Genomic DNA, 8,529 nt, shown 5'->3' on the forward strand with positions numbered 1-8,529 from the left:
TAAATGTGTTTCTACCGAGATAAATGTGCTTCTACTGGGATAAATATGCTTCTGCTCATAAAAATGTGCTTCTACTGAGATAAATATGCTTCAACTGGGATGAATGTACTTCTATTAGGATAAATATGCTTCTACTGGGACAAACATGCTTCTATTGGTATAAATATTCTTCTACTTGGAAAAATATGCTTCTGCTTGTATAAATGTGCTTCTACTGGGATAAATATGCTTCAACTGGTATGAATGTACTTCTGTTGGGATACATATACTTCTACTGGGCCAAATATGCTTCCATTGGGATAAATATGCTTCTATTTGGATAAATATGCTTCTACTGAGATAAATGTGTTTCTACTGGGATAAATATGCATCTACTGGGGCAAATGTGTTTCTACTGGGATAAATATGCTTCTACTGGGATAAATTTGTTTCAACTGGGGTAAATGTGTTTCTACTGGGATAAATATGCTTCTATTGGGATAAATATGCTTCTGCTGGGATAAACATGCTTCAATTGGGATGAATATGTTTCTACTGGGACAAATATGCGTACACTGGGGTAAATGTGTTTCTACTGGGATAAATATACTAATACTGGGATAAATATGCTTCTATTGGGATAAATATGCATCTATTGGGATAAATATGCTTCTACTGGGATAAATATACCTCTACTGGGATAAATGTGTTTCTACTGGGATAAATATGCGTCTACTTGGGTAAATGTGTTTCTACTGGGATAAATATGTTACTAGTGGGATAAATCTGCTTCAACTGGGATGAATATGCTTCTACTGGGATAAATGTGTTTCTACTGAGATAAATGTGCTTCTGTTGGGATAAATATGCTTCTACTGGCATAAATATGCTTCTACTGGGATAAATATGCTTCAACTGGGATTAATGTACTTCTGTTGGGATAAATATGCTTCTACTGGGATAAATATGCTTCTACTGGGATAAATATACCTCTACTGGGATAAATGTGTTTCTACTGAGATAAATGTGCTTCTACTGGGATAAATATGCTTCTGCTCATAAAAATGTGCTTCTACTGAGATAAATATGCTTCAACTGGGATGAATGTACTTCTATTAGGATAAATATGCTTCTACTGGGACAAACATGCTTCTATTGGTATAAATATTCTTCTACTTGGAAAAATATGCTTCTGCTCGTATAAATGTGCTTCTACTGGGATAAATATGCTTCAACTGGTATGAATGTACTTCTGTTGGGATACATATACTTCTACTGGGCCAAATATGCTTCTATCGGGATAAATATGCTTCTATTTTGATAAATATGCTTCTACTGAGATAAATGTGTTTCTACTGGGATAAATATGCATCTACTGGGGCAAATGTGTTTCTACTGGGATAAATATGCCTCTACTGGGATAAATTTGTTTCAACTGGGGTAAATGTGTTTCTACTGGGATAAATATGCTTCTGCTGGGATAAACATGCTTCAATTGGGATGAATATGTTTCTACTGGGAGAAATATGTGTACACTGGTGTAAATGTGTTTCTACTGGGATAAATATACTAATACTGGGATAAATATGCTTCTATTGGGATAAATATGCATCTATTGGGATAAATATGCTTCTACTGGGATAAATATACCTCTACTGGGATAAATGTGTTTCTACTGGGATAAATATGCGTCTACTTGGGTAAATGTGTTTCTACTGGGATAAATATGTTACTAGTGGGATAAATCTGCTTCAACTGGGATGAATATGCTTCTACTGGGATAAATGTGTTTCTACTGAGATAAATGTGCTTCTGTTGGGATAAATATGCTTCTACTGGCATAAATATGCTTCTACTGGGATAAATATGCTTCAACTGGGATTAATGTACTTCTGTTGGGATAAATATGCTTCTACTGGGATAAATATGCTTCTACTGAGATAAATGTGCTTCTACTGGGATAAATATGCTTCTATTGGGATAAATATGCTTCTACTGTGATAAACATGCTTCAACTGGGATGAATATGTTTCTACTGGGACAAATATGCGTCTACTGGGGTAAATGTGTTAATACTGGGATAAATATGCTTCTATTGGGATAAATATGCATCTATTGGATTAAATATGCTTCTACTGGGATAAATATACCTCTGCTGGGTTAAATGTGTTTCTACTGGGATAAATATGCGTCTACTGGGGTAAATGTATTTCTACTGGGATAAATATGTTACTACTGGGACAAATATGCTTCTACTGGTATAAATATGCTTCTACTTGGATAAATGTGTTTCTACTGAGATGAATGTGCTTCGACTGGGATAAATATGCTTCAACTGGGATGAATGTACTTCTTTTGGGATAAATATGCTTCTACTGAGATAAATGTGCTTCTACTGCGATAAAAATGCTTCTACTGGGATAAATATGCTTCTACTGGGATAAATATGCTTCTACTGGGATAAATGTGTTTCTACTGAGATAAATGTGCTTCTGTTGGGATAAATATGCTTCTACTGGCATAAATATTCTTCTACTGGGATAAATATACATCTAATTTGATAAATGTGTTTCTCCTGGGATAAATATGCTTCTACTGGTATACATGTGCCTCTACTGGTTATAAATATGCTTCTACTGGGATAAATGTGTTTCTACTGAGATAAATGTGTTTCTACTGGGATAAATGTGCTTCTACTGGGATAAATATGCTTCTATTGGGATAAATATGCTTCTACTTGGATAAAGTGCTTCTACTGGGATAAATATGCTTCTACTGGGATAAACATGCTTCAACTGGTATAAATATGCTTCTATTGGGATAAATATGCTTCTACTGGGATAAATATGCTTCTACTGGGATAAATGTGCTTCTACTGGGATAAATATGCTTCTATTGGGATAAATATGCTACTACTTGGATAAATGTGCTTCTACTGGGATGAATATGCTTCTACTTGGATAAACATGCTTCAACTGGGATGAATGTACTTCTGTTGGGATAAACATGCTTTTAATGGGATAAATGTGCGTCCACTGGGACAAATATGCTTCTTCTGCAAACCTGCAAACTAGGAAATTAAGCGTTTTCGGTGTAACTAGGCATCCTGTATCAGAGCAACATGTCTGACTGTTGCACCAATGAAAACCTGCTGGAAAAAAGATTGAGAACCCTCTGAGTTCTGCTTATTGTTATTCAGGTGAGTTATTAACAGGTGAGTGAACGAGCCTCTTAGTGGTCCAAGATGGCGGCCACAGGGCTCGGCCACTCTTACAGGTGGTGCTGTAGCCAATGTTTTGTTGGTAGGGCTGCAAGAGATGTGCAAAGCCAATTCAGGCAGGAGTGATCAGGGGCATCTGGCTCTCAGAGGTCGAAAAGAATGATTTGGTGGATGTATAACAGTGTAAGGTCGCAGTAAGTGCTTCTCCCTGGGCAGCAATGTGAGGCATGAAGTGGTGGTAAAATCACAAAATGGCCTGTTGTAAATTGTGCTGAGCGGAAGGTGTCGGGCTTCCATTGTGACACTATTATTTTTCCATCTGACATGAGATGTGCCACATTGTTCATGGAGAATGAAAAAGACAGAGGATCCCACAGGCTTGCGTGAGTAGAGACCAGCCAGCAAAACAATAGATGAGTATTTATACAGTTGCTTTGGTAGAAGTGCGGCCTGGAGATTACTTACAAACTGATACATGACATGGATGGATACGCCATTCCTTTAGAAATGATTAGAATCTGCAGATTTGCATACATTCAAGCCGCGGCTGTTAACATCTGTCCCTTTCCTGATTTAATGTGCACCAACACATTTACAGATTTTGTTCTGCCTTTTAAATCAGATTTTTTTTTTCCAATCCTAACACTGGATTTATAATCGTCTGGTCATACTGACAAACAGCTGCTTGGCTGTCTTGACACAGGAGGCTGGATTTTGATAAACACAGCTGGCAAACAAGATGTAAACAACATCCAATAATAATACCGCAATAATACCAGTTCTAAGTTAGAGAAGTTAGAAATGTGTGGGATGCTCTTTGAGGAGTTGCAGCTCAATGGAGAGAGATGGTCTGCAGCAGCTGGAGGGTCTGCAGGGTCTCTGTTCAGCTTCCAGGGCGGACGGGTCGATGCTTAGAGGACAGACCCAATAGGGGTCCCTAATGGGGCCTGTATTGATCTTAGCATGGTGTTCACCCCATGGGTCTGAAAGAAAAGTCTGCTGAAAAATAAAAGGAAAGTGTTCTCCACTCTTAGAATTTGAATCACATACAGAAGCAGAAGTGTTCACTTTGTATCTTTCTGATGGAAAAAACCTCTTCTGGAGCACAATGCTTTTACTTTCTTTAGCTGCTGAAAGGAGAAGTAAAATAGAAAAAAATAGCAGCCGAGGGCCTCGCTAGAGAACCATGTGGCCCTCTCGGGCTTCACTCCACTTTTGAATAAGTCCTTGCAGTCAGGCAATGATGTATGGCCCACATGTCCCCCTGATGACCTTGACGTGGTATACTGAATGTAAACTAGCTTTAAGAGTATGTTTTCACATAAACTGTGGCACATAATACTAAAGGGGTCTTAAGGCCAAACAGACAGTCCTTGTGGATGCCATGTGTGGCGGCATTCCCATGGAATTACATTCCCACACTGCGAAAAAAAAGAGCCATAATAATGTAAGTAAAAACCACTTCAGACTATAATGAAGTGAAATAATCTGCCACTGCAGGAAGATAATTACACTTGGTAAGATTTCCTGAAATAAGAAAATAATTCAAGGCTTTAAAGAAGTGAGCGATATCTTAAAACAAGTGGTGAAACACCCATTTTCAAGTCTTTCACTAAGAAAGAAAAAAACTTTAAACTATCCTATCAATGTTTCTTTCAGTGTTTCCTTTCTCATTTTCAGAAAAAAGATCTTAAAACAAGAAGAAATAACGAAGATTATTCTTCTGAAGCCAATCTTCTGATTTTTTTTTTCTTAAAACTGAGACAGCTGAGACATTAACACTGAATGAAATCAATAATAAAAGATTAGATTGAACATTTTTAAGCCACCCAAAGGTCTTCACATTGAATTTATGGTTATCGCTCATTATTCGCTTCACTGGTGGTGTGTGAAGTGCTGCTGCAGCCGTTTAAACACGTTTTTACAGCTAAAATTGGGTGTGAAAGATACAGTATGGTCTCACACACATGATATGATTTTAACTCAATATGAAAAAAAAATCTATTTTAGGATTTAGTTAGAAAGAAATGAAAGACATATACTCTGAAGACATGATTAGTAATTCTACACAGTCTGCTGTTTCCCAGCACACCCCCTCAAAATAAGATGAGCAAGTTTTTTTATATTTCCATATTTATTTATTTATTTATTTTTTGGTGTATTCTATGTAACTGTGAATTTCATCGGCTCTGTCAAGCACTTTGTGATCAGCATCTGTGAAAGGTGCTGTATAAATAAACCGTCCTTACTTGACTGAAGGCGAATTTTTGCTTCAGACTAAATCAAAGCTTTCCTGACAATCTTGATGATTTCTGTTATTTTTGTCTCCCATGTTTTCTGTTTATCTTTTGCACCCATGCAACACCTGTTTGCTCTCAGTTGTTACTCCCCTGGGACATACATACTCCCAGCTCCTGCCTGCCCTCCTCCACTATATGGTCATTCAGTTCTCCTGCCTTTCATTGAGACGTCAGAAGTGGTCATTTTTAAAAGTGTATTGATGTCAGAATTGGTCAACAACTGCCCAAACAGGTCAACTCATCAACGTCCACTAAGATCTGGAACTGGTGCCAACTGGTTAGAATCTGGATGTTCACGGTTAGTTTAGACGTGATGAATCTGTGTGAGGGCAGGATGCTAACATGCAGGTGAGCCATGTGCTTCAGGTAGTTTAAAACACGTCACATAGAAATGGAGATAAGTTTAAATATTCCACATCCTTTAGGTTCAATTCCTTATTTAATTTTTTTTATTTGCTGATGAGGTTAAACTTCTGTGTTGACTAAACTACTTCTTATTGCAGTTACTTTTATTTATATCTGCCCAGTAAGGATTTCCTACAAGCACATAACTGTGCATGTTTTAAGTAAATCTGTAAAACTAATGTTACAGTTTCCATTGCTTGTACTATCTCACTGCACCCCACACATTTAGAGGTAATTACCAATGTAAGGATTTTTCACATCAGCTCCGGAGGTGGAGAATTTGTTCTGCACATAGAGGGTTATTGGTTTGATCCCCAAACTTGTTCTTTTAAATCCTGTTGAGGACAGCAAACACAGCCACATTTCCACCAAAACGCTGCTGTGTGTACAGCTGACATCCAGGAAAGATAACACGATGGTAGCTAGAGATCTGTTCTAACTGGATCGACTCTGTTCACCTTTCCGTCTTTTTAACGGGACTTGAGCTACTTTCTGCAGCAATGGAATCCACAGCACACAGCCGTCATAAGGTCGATCTCCAGATCAAGATTCAAGATGAACTTTACTGTCCCACCAGGACCCAGCCCAGTGGCAGCCATGAAGGGATGAACAACAACCAGTAGTAGTACCATGATTAGCAGATCATGTAGTACCGTATAATCTGGGCTCTTTATGCTAGGCAGCCTTTCGGCTGAAGCTTGGCCTCTAGGGCCTGTTTTTGGGTACGGAGTAAACGTTCAGCTGTGGTTCTGTTGGAAACAGATGTGTGATGGCATTTCACAGTTCTGGGACACAGAAATTAGTTAATGTCTTAAACGGTACGTCTGCAAAGTTCTGCACTTTTTTTCTCGCATAACAAATTCATTTCTTAATGGCAGCCTTTATTTCCCCCAATTCTCTTTAACATTTGGACATCTTACTGTTATATAACTGTGGTTGTGTTGTGTGTGTTTAGATCCTTTGTGGATCCATTTTTCCTTTTGTTCACCTTCAAATAGCCTGGCTGCAGTCCCTGCAGAGCTGTGTTTGGTGACTATAAAGCTCATAAAACAACTCCATAGTTTGCTCTTTAAAATAATCTAACACAAGCAGATTCTGTCTTTCCTTCCTCCTCCTGTTCTCTGTCCCTTACATGACCGTAGCAAGGGCTTCCATGTGAAGGAGAATTTCTCATTTGCTTGGAAGCTGGAAAATGGTGCAAGCAGAAATTTGACTCAGACTTACCAAATACAGCATGATCCATTTAAATAAACTCTAAATTTCTAATAGGGGAATAAGAAGCACCTCAGTACATCTGTAAAAGGTCAATGTGGCTTTCAGGTGCCAACACTGAAACTAAAGAGTGGCTTTTCAAAGCTGAGACAGCCTACCAGCTGAGAACTGGTCACAAATCTGGACTCAAGTTTGTTTTCTTTTAATAGAGAGGCTTTTAAGATGCAGTAATTTTATGCAAATATGAAATATTCTGATTCCTCACTTCAATCAGGAAAGCAGAAAGGAACATTACATGAATTTACCTCAACTTGCGTTGCATCCTAACTTCTTCAGCTGGTCTAAACTTCTGCTTACAGACAATTCCTCGAAGCCCCCAGCAGCAGGAAGGATGGAAACACTCTTTGTTTTTAATGTAATGATAAATGTTTCCCACAGTCATGATTCATTCACTGATTACCAAATTAACCTCCACATCCCTGTTCACATGGAGATGTTGACTACGCTGCGTTTCAGCCAGTCATGCAGCTGTCAGCTGTGGAGCACATCTGCACAGAAACCCTGTGATGATGGAACCAGGACGGAGACGCCGTCGCCTTCCTGCTGTTCTGTCATTTAGTGAGTTTCCTGAGAAAAAAAAAAGTTTCACTCGTTAATGTGCTAATGCAGCGCCACTGTAGTACGTAGAGATAATAATTCATTTCTGTTTGAGAATCTGAGAGATCCATGTGGCGGTGGTTTTCAGCTTGGTTTGAACCTTTTTCACTAACTGTGGGTGGATATTAGTAAATATATTTGCTTTTAACACCCTTTAAAAAGGAGCTTTGTTTTTAGAAAATAAAGAAAAATCATAATATTTAACATTATTTATTAATTTATATACAGAAAACTTGTAATAAGTGCATTTTTACTGGAAAATCTTTGAGTTTTTGATCTGATTAAATGCACAGAGCCAAAAGGATGTCTGCACGCGTGGATGCTGCAGCTGGCTGCTCCTCCATGAGGTGCTTGGCTCGTTCTACCTAAGGTGATTACAACACCAGTACAATGACAACAAAGACAGTCCTTCCCCATGACTGGCCAATAAACACCTCATTTTAAAGTACTAGTTAGGTTTTCTGTTGTTATGGAGACAGATGTGCTGTTTCATCAACTGCAAAGTCATTGTTTTTATAACAAAGAACGGTTGCAGTGCTGTCTGTGAGAATGATTTTCAGATCTCTGCCCGTGACGGGCAGTGGTGTGCAGTGTAATGTGTGGCGCATCAGGAGCTGCAGCATCATTTGCTGCTTTCATAACAGTCTAACTCATGGAGAGATTTCATTTTCAACTTTGCAGTGATTTATCTTTTGTTTTGGAGCAAGGAAGGTTTAAACCTCACTGCAAAACGTATTATAAATTATGTAACACATA

Source organism: Melanotaenia boesemani, chromosome 22, assembly GCF_017639745.1.
Source record: "Melanotaenia boesemani isolate fMelBoe1 chromosome 22, fMelBoe1.pri, whole genome shotgun sequence".
In the NCBI taxonomy this organism is placed as follows: domain Eukaryota; kingdom Metazoa; phylum Chordata; class Actinopteri; order Atheriniformes; family Melanotaeniidae; genus Melanotaenia; species Melanotaenia boesemani.